At 39.2% G+C, this 12302-nt stretch overlaps 1 long non-coding RNA gene across 1 annotated transcript; it reads left to right on the forward strand.

The window, feature by feature from the left end:
• Positions 1–350: 350 nt before the first annotated feature.
• On the forward strand, positions 351–12034 carry LOC146437594 (uncharacterized). Its single transcript, XR_014852308.1, has 4 exons — positions 351–514; positions 2451–2668; positions 4467–4631; positions 5793–12034. It is a non-coding gene; the product is annotated as an uncharacterized LOC146437594 (long non-coding RNA).
• The last annotated feature ends 268 nt before the right edge of the window (positions 12035–12302 follow it).

Below are 12302 nucleotides of genomic sequence, written 5' to 3' on the forward strand. Positions count from 1 at the left end.
TTTCAGTAGACACACAGTAAGATCACAGTATACAATCTACTTTTATATAGATACAATATATAGTTTATATTTCTACAATATATTTTTGATAATTTTATACAATGTTCATACGGAGCTTTCCCAGGATGAGAAACACCCAACACTGTCTGGGTCTATTTATGTTTATAACTCTATTCAGTGTTTACAGAGCAGTTTATTTTACGTTCTGCTTTAAAAAAAAAAATTTTAAAAAAAAATCAATATGGGCTGTTTTGCAAACAAGCAAACTGTAATTAAAGGCATTGATGGATAGTTACATTAACAGCTCTTCACCAGCTAATCTGGGACCATCTGTTCCTCGTGGTCTGCAAAGGTTAACAGCATATGGAGCTGCAGTGGCACCAAGCAGCACAGCCTGGCCAGGCTGGGATGGGGCAGCACTGCTGCAAAGCTCTGTGAGCTCCAGTGCAGCTCCTGCTGCCAAAAGTGGCCACCCAGGACACGGTTTGGCCAGGCAGGCACAGCACTGACTGGCGTGAGTATTGTTATTTTCACTTTTTTGGCAGTGTGCAGTCAGCAGGCGAAAGCAGCAGGTGGGTGTAGGTGGAGCTCAGAGGCAGCTAATAGGTGTTATTGAGGTTTTGGGCTCTTTCTTGGTGAGAACTGGTGGTTATAAAGAAATCTCAAATAAGGAAAAGTTTCAACAAATCCCCAGAAAACACTGAATATCTTCAGGAAAACTCTGAAGCTGTTTAATGGACAATGCATTTTTTACTGGGACACAGCTCCTCACTGGGATGCTGCCAGGAGAAATTACTCTGTATTTTCTTAGTGTGTTTCTTTATTTCTTTATCATCACCATCATTTTCATCACAGGGCAGAGAAAAGAGAAATGGGAGAGGTAATAGTTCTGTCCTTTTATATATGTATAACATAGTATATAGTTATTTAATGGTATAGTTTTTAAATTATAGTTAATAGTTCATAAACTCTTCAGAGCAAAATTAAATTGTCTGGGCTATTTAAAATGTCATGGGTAAAAGTTTCTCATCCTTGTGAGTACCTGGGTAGTGAAATAACCACGAAAAACTGAATTGGGAAGAAGGTAAACTATGGTAAAAGCAGGAAAACTGCAAATGGATTGAAAGGATAATTGAGAAGTCATCACCCCTGTTATTGATTTCCTCCCAGCAGAGAAAGCTCTGGAGGAGATGAGAGCCTCTCTCTCCATTCTCCCACCTTGAGGAAAAGTGGTTGGAGGAGAGCATTTGGTTATTGCTCTCAACTGGGGAAAATACTTGAGGGCTTTTGTTTGCCTGAGCTTCCCTGTTTGACTCTAATATAGGCAGATTCAGTGAAAAGGGGAAAATTGTTTAAGGAGCTGCAGAGGTGAGCTGTGCAGTGGCTAAGCTTTTATCAGGCGCTGAGAGGCAGCTAAAATGTGTCAAGAACGTTCTGCAGCTCTCCTGTAGGACTCTCCATGCTGGGCAGGGACAGCAGGATTTGTGCCCCTGAGTTAATCAATCTCCATCCCCCTGCAGCTCGCTGGGGGCTCAGGATGGATTTCTGTGGTGGGAAGAGGAGTTGCTGCTGCTCTGCTCTCACCTCCTCAGTGCAGCTCTCCCTGAGGCCAAGGACCAGCCAGGTAACTCCTCACAGGATGGAAAATGGCATTTATTCAAATGTATTATCACAGAATGAGGCAGAGTCAATGTCATTTAACAATGAATCATCAGAGAAACCTCTCTGATCAATTTAAAAAAAAAAATCACTGAAGTATTTCTGAGTGGTTCAGTAACCTCTAGAGCAAGAAATAACACTTGTAGCTGTGAAAAGGACTAAGTGAACAGGGATTATAAATTAGAGGGTTTTATTCATAATAATGGCATAAGGGGAACAAGTAGAAGAATTCTATTACTCTTTTAAATATCTTGTGTATCTGGATCCTCATGAAAAACATGGCAAAGCAATTGAAAAACATATACAATGAGAGAGAGGAGCTGGAGGAGTTAGCTTGTGATGTAATTGGTGTACAGAAACTTGAGGGAATAATTCACATAATATAAATCCTAAATAGTATTTGAATTTTATAGGAATATATCTTGCAAAAAAAAAAGCCCAAAAAAACAAAACAACCCCCCCAAAAACCCCAGAAAAACAAATTAAAGGGATATTCCCTTTCAATAACTCACTCTTATGGCTACAACATCAAGAGGAAGAACATAAAAGAGCTGGGTTATAAGTTTTCAAGCTAGTTGGGCAACATTGATTCAGCCAGTTGGGTTAATTAAATCTCACAGCCATTCACATGATCTTAGAGATGCTGAAGGACAGGTGAGGCTGTGAAAGACTGAAAGTGGCATTTGGGATTGGTTTTTGAAATGCAAAAGCAGGAGAATGATAGGTGAGGCAACTTAATTTCAATTTTGGGAAAAACAGCAAAGCAAACACACTTCTGGTTTTCTTTACAGTTCTCTTGCTCTAATCTCCAGGCAGATGTCTCAGTGAAAATGCCCACAGTGTGCAACCCAAGGAAGTGGAAGAGCTGCTGAAATAAAAACTTTGGAAAGTTTCCCTGCATCTTCTCCTTCCCCTCTCAGCCCCACGGACAGATCTGTGTGCTGCTTGCCTTTAATTGCAAAATATCACCATATTTTGATCCTCCTGCCTGGGGTTGGCTGCGCTGCAGGTCCTCTGATTTGTTTTGAAGTAAACTCTGCTATTGATACATTATTGAGTGGAGATGGGGTTAGCACAGCCTTGGAGTACAATTTTTCCAAGGGTTGTAATTTCTTCAGCGAGAGGCAGGCTGTGTTTGATTCTGGCCACTCTCTAGATAAAGATTTGCAGGCTGAATTTCCAAGTGCTCTGCAATACCTGAACTGACTTCTGTGCCCATCATGAAAATTCTGTTTGCATCAAGAGCAAGACTTATCCTGGTATCACTGCACATTCAGCACCAGGATATTTTGCCTTCTTCTAGGGGGGAAAAGGAAATAATGCAGTGTCGGCTAAATCCTTCTTGTCTCAGCCAGAAACTAAAGCAGGGAAGTTACAGCTTTGGTTTAGTTTCCCTGCAGGGAAGCTCCAGCCTCAGTCCCAAGCAAACACAGCTTGTCAGCTTCCTTGCCAAAAGCTGATTTGGTCACCAGTGAGGAGGTCTGGGATGTATTTGGACTTTAAATGTGAGGCACATTTGGAGTAGTTTTGCTGTATCTTGGCATTCCAGCTGAAATCTCTGACAGCCTGGTTGTGTGGACCCTGAATTAGGGGTTTGGTCTCCTTCCCAAAGGATTTGCTGTATTTTATTTTTAAAATGCATAGACATTTTTATGTGGTTAATGAAGTAAATGGCCAGAAAATGTAGACCTCAGTGTTCAGCTTTTAAATTATAACACCAAGTTGTGGGTTTGTGTTTGCTTGTTTGTTGCTGTGTTGGTTTTGCTTAGTTTGGTTGTTTTTTTAACCAAAAATAAGGTTTTGGTCTCTATTCAAGCCCTTCCATCCATAAAATTCTGAGGGAAGTTCAGATCTGGATTTTGCACCCTTTGAAAATCAAATTAGTCTTCAATTATTTAGGGACTTGTCTTCAATTTTCCTTATGAATGCAAATTCCTACAGACTTTTCTTACCAAGAACAGTGTCTTCGTCATGGATTAACATTACCAAACTACTTTATAGTTTATTTACTGTTTTGGTAAGGTTTAAAATCAATAGTCTTGGAGGAGCCTCTGCTCTGAGAACTGAACTTTACAGTGTCTTTGTGTGAGCTATACAGCAAATTTGGTATATTATAAACTTTTTCTGAACTTGAAATGCTACACGGATGCCTTTAGCATTGCAGCAGACCAGAAAAAGCAATCTAATATAGAAATGTGTCCTGGCCTGTGAAAGTCTTTGTAACTTTGATTTCAATATGCTCATCACAATTAGAGCAACCTCACCTCCCAGCCTCCTTGCAGATGTCTCTGATTTAGAAGCCTTGAGCCCATTTCTCATATGGAGTTTTTAAGGTTGTTTGATTCACTTTTTTTTTTTTTTTTTTGGTTAATAGATTGGTCATCCTCATATCTTAATAAAACAAAAATTGAATTATATGCACCACTAAGCAAGCATGACAGGACTTTTGCTAGCAGATGTAAAGTGTGAAAACCTGTGGGGAAATCCTATTCATTTTAGGTTCCACTTGAGAACGCTGCAGTGCACTGCAAATGGATTCAGTCTGAGCAAGACAGGAGCAGGGGAACAATGGAAATCAATGATTTGAACCTAATTAAAAAGACCTGATAAAAATTCTGGAGAGCCAGATGGCAAAGTCAATTTCTCAGTATAATATCTGTGCAGATAAAGAATATGATTAGCTGTTGACATTCTGCAAGGGTAGAATGATCTTATCAGCAGGATGTCAAAGTATTTCTTTAACAGTATTAGACTGTGCTTTTATAACTATTGTACACCTGACTTAATGGAAATCATTTTTCTTCCAGGAAGTATGAGACATAATGTTTTTCTCAGATGTCACAGTGCAAAACTCACAAGTTGGTTATCTTGATAAAAGCTTCAGGCTTTGACTGCTGACGGCGAGACACAGACATGACTTGAACATTAAGGCTGAAATCAAAGTCCAATTACAGGTGCTGGGGAGCACTTTGGTGAGTAGTTATTTCTGCATTTGTGTTTATCATTGCCAGCTCATTCCCTTGAATTAGGAGTACATTTTGGGAAAGGAAGTTTCCTGTACATATGTGGAGGGGAAAAAATATTTCAGTGCCTTCAGCTGAGGTGTTCAGTTTTTGTACAAAATGCTTAAAAGGACAAAATGAATAAATGATGTGGTGGCTCCTTAGCCATCTCTCTATCCAAGATAGAGAAATGCTGGAGAAAAGATTCCTGGGATCTCTTAGCTTCTCCTCCACTTTATAGACTGGGAACACCAGCAAAGTGTGGACTAAAGGGGGTGATTTGAGAGTTTTCCTGGGAGGACAGAGGGCCACACTGAATTGCTTTTACAGGAGGAATTAAATCTAAGTCCTGGTTGTGCCAGGCAAGAGTGGTCTGATCACACAGCTACTGAGTAAAACAGAAATTACAATCACACCCCATCACTTTCTCATTGTCTTCCCTTGAAGTGCTGACTACAACCATTTGTTATAAAGGTTTCCATGCTAATTTATTGTTGTATTCAGAAATCTAGAATGAATTGCACCACTAGCAGGATCATGAGCCATTTAATTTTGGTTTAAAGCTGGTCATGTGGTGTTCCTGATGTAAGGAAAGTTTTGGGAAAAGCTATGAGTAATCTTTTCTCATGCAGAGCAGCAGAGACATGTCACATTTAACTTTCCTGCAGTGTTGCTCAGTGTCTGTCTGGATGTGACTTCCTTATTTTTTTCATCCATAAAAGGAAGCAATCTGCATTAACTGCTTGTATTTCATGCGTTACAACTTTTTATTGCATGCATCAGACTGGCATCCATTGCTGTGTCCATAAATATTAGTGTTTCTAACACAACCATGGCACATTTATCCCTTTGAATCCAGACAACATGAAACACAAGTTACAGCTCTTTAAAAAAGCCTCAATAACTGTGGCTGGACTGCCTGTGACTCAAGCAGTTCAGGTATAAATTTCAGAGCAGATGAATCTTCCTTAAACTCCACTAATTAAAGTAGATTTAAAAATCTGGGCTAAGGCTAAAGCAGATGATGTTTTACACAAGTGGAACACAAGGCAAGGCTTGCCTGGCACTCACTGCTGGGGGAACAGTTTGGAGTAATCAAGCCTTGAAATCTCCTTTCTTTATCGCTTTCAGATAAAATCAGCAGCAGAACTGCTGACTAGCAATTGGCAATATTCAGATCCCGACTTGAAAATCTAAATCAGCTCAAATTACTCTGTTTCACTGGCATATTTTAATTTAAACACCTTTTAAACACCCTCCAGACCCTTTAACACTTTGCCTATGCCTCCCCTGGGGATTTTAAAGGACTGGCTAAATCTAGGACATGGCTGCTGGCAGTTATTGACTTGTGCCCTTTATTGAGATATTAGACTTCATTATGCTAATGTCAGAGTTTGTCTCTGTCCATGCTGAACATTCCAAGAGGAGTAGCAGTGCTTGTTAGGGATAATTGATGAGGTGACACAGAGGAGGAGTCTCCTCTCCGAGAGGCAGCCTGGGATGATCACAGCTCCAGAGCTGATCACCAGCTGGCTCTGGGTGCCAGAGCTGTCACTGAGGCAGTATTCTGTACATAAATGCAGCTCCCCTTGGCATTTAATGTAAAAAGTCACTGTATTGACAATCCTTTCTCTAGCCTTAAGACAACCTAGAGTCCTGAAAGTCTTTCTGATGTGCAAACAAGAGGTGGAGCAGAATTAACCAGAATTTACCTGCTGCCTGATGACGTTGTTAACTAAAACCACTATATTCTCTATTAAAAACTGTACATCTATTTCCTTCATGATACAGTTCAATAAGGTATTTTATAGGTGATTAGATCCCATCTAATCCTCCATGATTTTGAAAGCCACATTTTCCCTTTTAATCTCTGTTTTGTACTGCATAGATATCAAGATAATATTTGTAATGCAAATTACTTATGCATTTTGTATTTTTGAGGTTGAAACTGTAATAATCATTTAGTCCTTGCTGTGAAAGTCATTTTTCAGCCTTTATTTCTTCACCCTTATGCTCCCCAGTTACCCAGTGTGTCTGCTTGTTCTAGACCTGCATTTCCTGATGCTGCAGTTCGTTCTGTTTTATTGTGCAGCACATCTGCAGCACTGCTGGGAGTTTATCTGATGATCTCATTAGTGGATCAAAGCTTTCCTCTCTTGGGTCACAACCCTGCTTAATGTTCTCGTGCAGACCCCTCCAGACTGCCACTAAAACCAGCACTTTCTGCTCAGAAAAGCAATTGCTCAGGACATAAGCAGCCAGAAAAGAGAAAAAAATAGAAAAAACAGCAATACAAAAAGTACTTGGAGCTTTTGAGTAAAAAAAAAGTGGTTTATGGTGTCAACTTTTCATTCTATCTGCTTGCCATGTTGCTCTGTCATGACTAAAAATCAGTCATTTATTATTTTAGGAAGTGAAAACATAGAAAAAAATGAAGCTTCAAGTTGAAGACTGTATTTTAAAAACATAACTTATGATCCTGGAATGAGACTGGAGAATATTTTTATTTTTCAGATGCTGGTCTCTTGCTTTTACCTGCATTAGATGAGCAAGGCACTATTTTATGAATTGTAAAAGCTTCCTATTATGAAGCTGTGGTGGAATAGAATGAGAACAAATCTGGACTCTCTTTTCCTGTTCAATGGGTAAATTTCCCCAACTCAGCCTACAATCCTAGCTTAGGACATGTGATGCATTCAAAAATATAATAATAAATATTGTACATCAGTCGATTATTCTAATAATAACCTTTGCAAAGATGCTAATGAAAGTGCTCTGAAAGGGCTAAGAACTGTGCTCTGAGGAGAGCTGAGCCATCCCTGAAATTGGATATAACCTGCTGGGAATCTGCCTGATGGGAAGATCACAACCACATCTGGCTTCCTCCTCCAGGCAGGAGCCTGCTGCAATATTAAAGGACAAAAGGGATTTTTCCTGAAAGTTTGCCTTTGAATTTCAGGTGCATCTTCTACTCTTGCCAGAATAAATGTCTTCCTGAATTTCCTTATCCTGGATAATCCTTCATTTGGGGGAAAAAAAAGAGGGGCATGAGAGGGAAGAGGTTTGCAGATCCTCCAGCAAAGATGATTTTAAGGCTTAAATAACTGCAATGTGAACTTTTTGCCACATGTAATATTGCTGCTTGATTTATCACCTTGGAAACAGCCTGAAGTCTTTGTTTTGGGTAGTTGCTCTGTGGTTTAAAAGCAGAGGATGAGTGAGACATAGATCTAATGAGATTTAACTCTTCCACGGTGAGAACATGTAATCAGATACATTAATTGCTTGATTCTGGACAGAGTTTTTGAAATTGAAAAGCTTCCCATGTGAATTAACAGAGTACTTATCACTGTATCAAGTTGCATCTTCATGCCAGCAGATTTGCTCTTCTGGCCTTTCAGGAGCTTTTTAAACAGATAACAAAATAAACATGTCAGGTTCAATGTTTTCCTATTGCAGCAACTTTGGATCAAGAATCCCATACTCCTGTTCTGTAAATCTGTATCCCTGGCACTCAGAAAGCCAACCTGCTTTGGTGCTGTTGGCTCAGAGAGCTGCAGGAATTTGAGTCCCAAAAACTGCTCAAGGAGCTCTTGCCAAGCTGAAGGATTCCTGTTTGTGTTTGCGTGGCTGTCTGTCAGAGCAGAGTTGATTAAATAACCAAAATTTATTAAAAAACCAACCCACTTCTGTGCAGAGAGATGGACTCAGGATTTTCCCTGAGTGATGCTGTAGGAATCCTATTAAACAGCCTGAATGGTTCTGAATGAATTGGGGAATCTCAGCACATGGAGTTTAATGCTGTTCTATTTCTCCTCCTGATAATTTGCACAGAAGGAGGATTGATGTTTCTCACTGTAGTCTCTCTTTCGTGTTGCTTTTGTAATCTTTACTGATATGAATTAATATTTAGCCACTTCTCTTTTTACTGCATTTTGTTACAAGCGTGTAGTATGAGAATTCCCCTGGAGCACAATCCTTCTAAGTGCAAAGCACCACGGAGCTTTAATTCCTCTGCTCTGCTCTGAGAGCTCAGCCCAGCCAGTGCTTCCAAAGGCTGGTCTTTAATTTTGCAAAGCCCTGAATTTAATATTATTTTGACCTTTTTTTTAATATTCGGGGTTTAGAGTGTTCACCAGGCTACAGTATTTCACCAAGTGAATGAGGGACTACAATTTCGGATTTGAATTGGGGATTTAGGTAGGAGAGGACCAAAATAAAATTCCTTAATCTGTAGATGAGATAGTTTAAATCATCATGGTTTCCAGATTGTAATTTTCTGGTCTTCCTCAGCAACTCTTGCTGCTACAGTTTCTTCCTGTAAATCAGAGTTTTAATTTAATTAATAGCATTGAAACTGTGCAGGAAAGTTCTGTTGAGTTGCTTATATACTTCTATAAGGGAGGTGGTGACACCAACATTGGGGTAAATTCTTCACATCAGTGAAACAAACATTCTATCTTACATTTTTACACTGGGGAGAGTTTTGATTTCTCTCAGCTCACTGAGCATTATTTGATTTGGTTGTCCTTCACATTTCTTTGAACTCGTATGCATTTGACTTTGTATTTTCTGTAATGATGTATTTTGGGCTAAAGTGAATGATAGATTAATATGGAAGTGGATGATGCAAAATAAGTGGAGTACACAAAATATAAGGAAAACTTTCAGCAACTCTTAGTGGTTGGAGGAGTCAGGGAAATCTTTACCTCAGAATAAGTAGCTATACACTAAATATGTATAAATTACCATTTCAATGGGTGCTGACTCTGCCACTCCCCTGTGATACACAAGGGATTCTGGGGTCAGAATCCTTAGGGAGTCCCTAGAAACTGTTTGCTGAGTGATCCAAGTGTAATTGGGGAACAAATTGGAGGAGGCTGTGAAAAAGGGCAATCCTCATACCAGAGGCTGAAGGGATTATCTCATCTGTCTCATTGCTGAATCAATCTTATCCCTTTCCCAACCAACAAAATTCAATTAACTTTTATGAATTATTTAGTGACACCGAAGTCTTAGATAGTATTAATATTTGTGTTTCAGCCTGTTTTGTGCAAGGAATATAAAATATTTCTTCTTTATCATCAATCAAACACCAATGTAAAATGTAATTTGCTATTTTTCTGTTTTAAGAAATATCTTCTTAATCACGCCTGATGTTGACTGAAATATGTTCCAGAGTAGCTCTTGCTTATGTTTAGATGATGAATTGCCTCAGGAGAATGTCAGGAATTCTGTGTAACCTAAATTAGAGATTTTTAATTATTTGTACTCAACGGGAACTTTCTAAACAAAAACTTTCAGAACTTTATTGCTACCAGACAAATGACAATCTGCTCCTGCAAGCCAAGAAGGGAGGGTTTGAACCACGTTGCTGGAGTATTTATGTCTTTGACAAAAGAGTTTAGTTCTCATCCGAGAAAGTGTGCTTGAGAGGAGCTAAGAATAAAACAGGATTGACTTGTAGACAGGAAAGACTTATTTTCTGAGTGTCTCAAAAAATGAAAGATTGTCACTCCTTCACTCACTTCCTGCACTAGTATTATAGCAGAGATCTAGTCATCAAAAGGGAGAAATTAGGGATTTGAAGGCTTGACAAGGCAATCAAAATAATGACAATGTCTCTTGCAAATACTAAATGAAACACCAGACAGCCTTGGAGAGGGAAGAGTGAGACTGCTGGAGCTGCTTCTGGAGCCACTCTGGTCCAGATTGTTGTGTAAGAGTAAAAATTCTGGGCAGCTCCTTCCCCACTGTTAGTTCAAACTCTGGGATGACACCTGGGGTGTGCAGTAATTGCCATTTCTGCAGTAATTGCCATTTCTGCAATAATTCCTATTTCTGCAGTAATTGCCATTTCTGCAATAATTCCCATTTCTGCAGTAATTGCCATTTCTGCAGTAATTCCCATTTCTGCAGTAATTGCCATTTCTGCAGCACCACAGCACTCCTTGCTGAGCTGGGAGCTCACAGCCAGGGCAGGATGTGTGCAAAGCCCAGAGTCAGAGCAGGGAAAGGGTGAGCTGCATCTCCAGACCTTAAATAATTCATCTCAGGGTTTTTCTCCTCGAGTGCTGTGGCCATTCCAGCCAGCAGTGCTGCATGTAAATGAGTTCTCCAGCAGCTCTGAGCTCTGCCTTCCTTTGAGCTGGGCAATATTGCATGGCATCCTCTCCTTGAACTGTCACATCCTTCACCATCCATCAGCTGCTTTAGCAGTCCCCTGTTTTCTCTGGAGTTTCCTTAGGCTGATTTAATATTAAATTTTACTGTGATTTTTTGACTGCATCTTTTCCATTTGCTTTAATTAAATGTCTGAGCCTCGTGGATCAAGATAACTTTTATTAAAGTTAATAAATGGATGGTCCTCACAGATCTGCTTGTAGTTTCTAGTAGTTTTTCCTAACCTCACCAAAGCCAGAGATTCTAAAGATAGATAGAATAAGGTTATGAGAGAAGGTAAATCTGAATGCTGAAGAATTTATGACATGAATTCCAAATGTAAATACTAATTTTTCCTTAAGAAAGCACAAGTTCAGTGTTATCAATCAAGCTGGAGAGAAACCTTTGTGGAAGATCTTAGTCAAGCACACATCAAACCCAACAAACATGATTGGGTAAGGTAGAAATTTCCTTACAAAAGCACTGAGGTTTGCACTGAAATTTGGCATGTTGATTGTAGCTGCTGAATAATTTACAAGGCTCAGCAGTGCTGCCAATGCCAGTAGGATATGCAAATTCCTTCAGCAGGAATGGGATGTCAGTAACTTTGATTTTACTCTCTGCTCTCACAACAGTCTCACCTTTGCAGTGAGAGGAGCTCAGAAGTTCTTTTTCTCAGTGCCAAAGCTGTGTGTGAAGGAATGGCAGCATTTACCACCCTGATGGAGCTCTGCTGGAAGGTGGTTGTGTTGTACAATACCAGAGTTCAGCTCGAAAATGGGATGGAGAAAGATGTATCTGATTTATATTCTTTCCTTTCAGTTGGTTCTCTTGCATTATACAATAGTTTAATACTATTAAACAAGAGTTGGGAGGAAGAAATTGTTTGAAAATTATTTTTTTTTCAGTTGCATGGGGATTTCTCATTGTGTCAATAGAATTGATGGCATTGATATTAGCTATTAAAAATAGAGCTATACAGGAATTTTTAAACTGATTTCTGTAGACTGTGGTCTTGCAGCCAAAGCACACTGAAATCAGGTTGCTTCCCTTTTCTCAGCATCCTCCCAACAACTAAGGCATGTTCAACAATATAAAATGCCATTTGCACAGCACTGTTAATTCTTTGATTAGTTAAGTGGTGATATTAATGCTCGTTATTAATATAGAACTCAATTAAGATTTCTGCTGTTCCTTATAATAGTTCACCAGATTATGTACACAAACTGATATGTGTGTGTTTGTGTATATATATATATATATATATATATAAATGTTGGTTTCATTAACCTGCTGATGTTTTGTTTTTATTTGACATACCTGTGGCAATTTCCTGTAAAAAATAAATTGAAGGTGACTAGGAAATGCAAGAGTATATTAAAGACAGCAGCAACTGTAAGGGATAAACTAGAGAAAATGCCATTTTCCACTGCTTATGAAATTGTCCATCCCGAAATGCTGCTCAGTAACACTAAGCCA

This window comes from Lichenostomus cassidix, chromosome 4A (genome assembly GCF_008360975.1).
Source record: "Lichenostomus cassidix isolate B80296 chromosome 4A, HeHo_3.0, whole genome shotgun sequence".
Taxonomy (NCBI): domain Eukaryota; kingdom Metazoa; phylum Chordata; class Aves; order Passeriformes; family Meliphagidae; genus Lichenostomus; species Lichenostomus cassidix.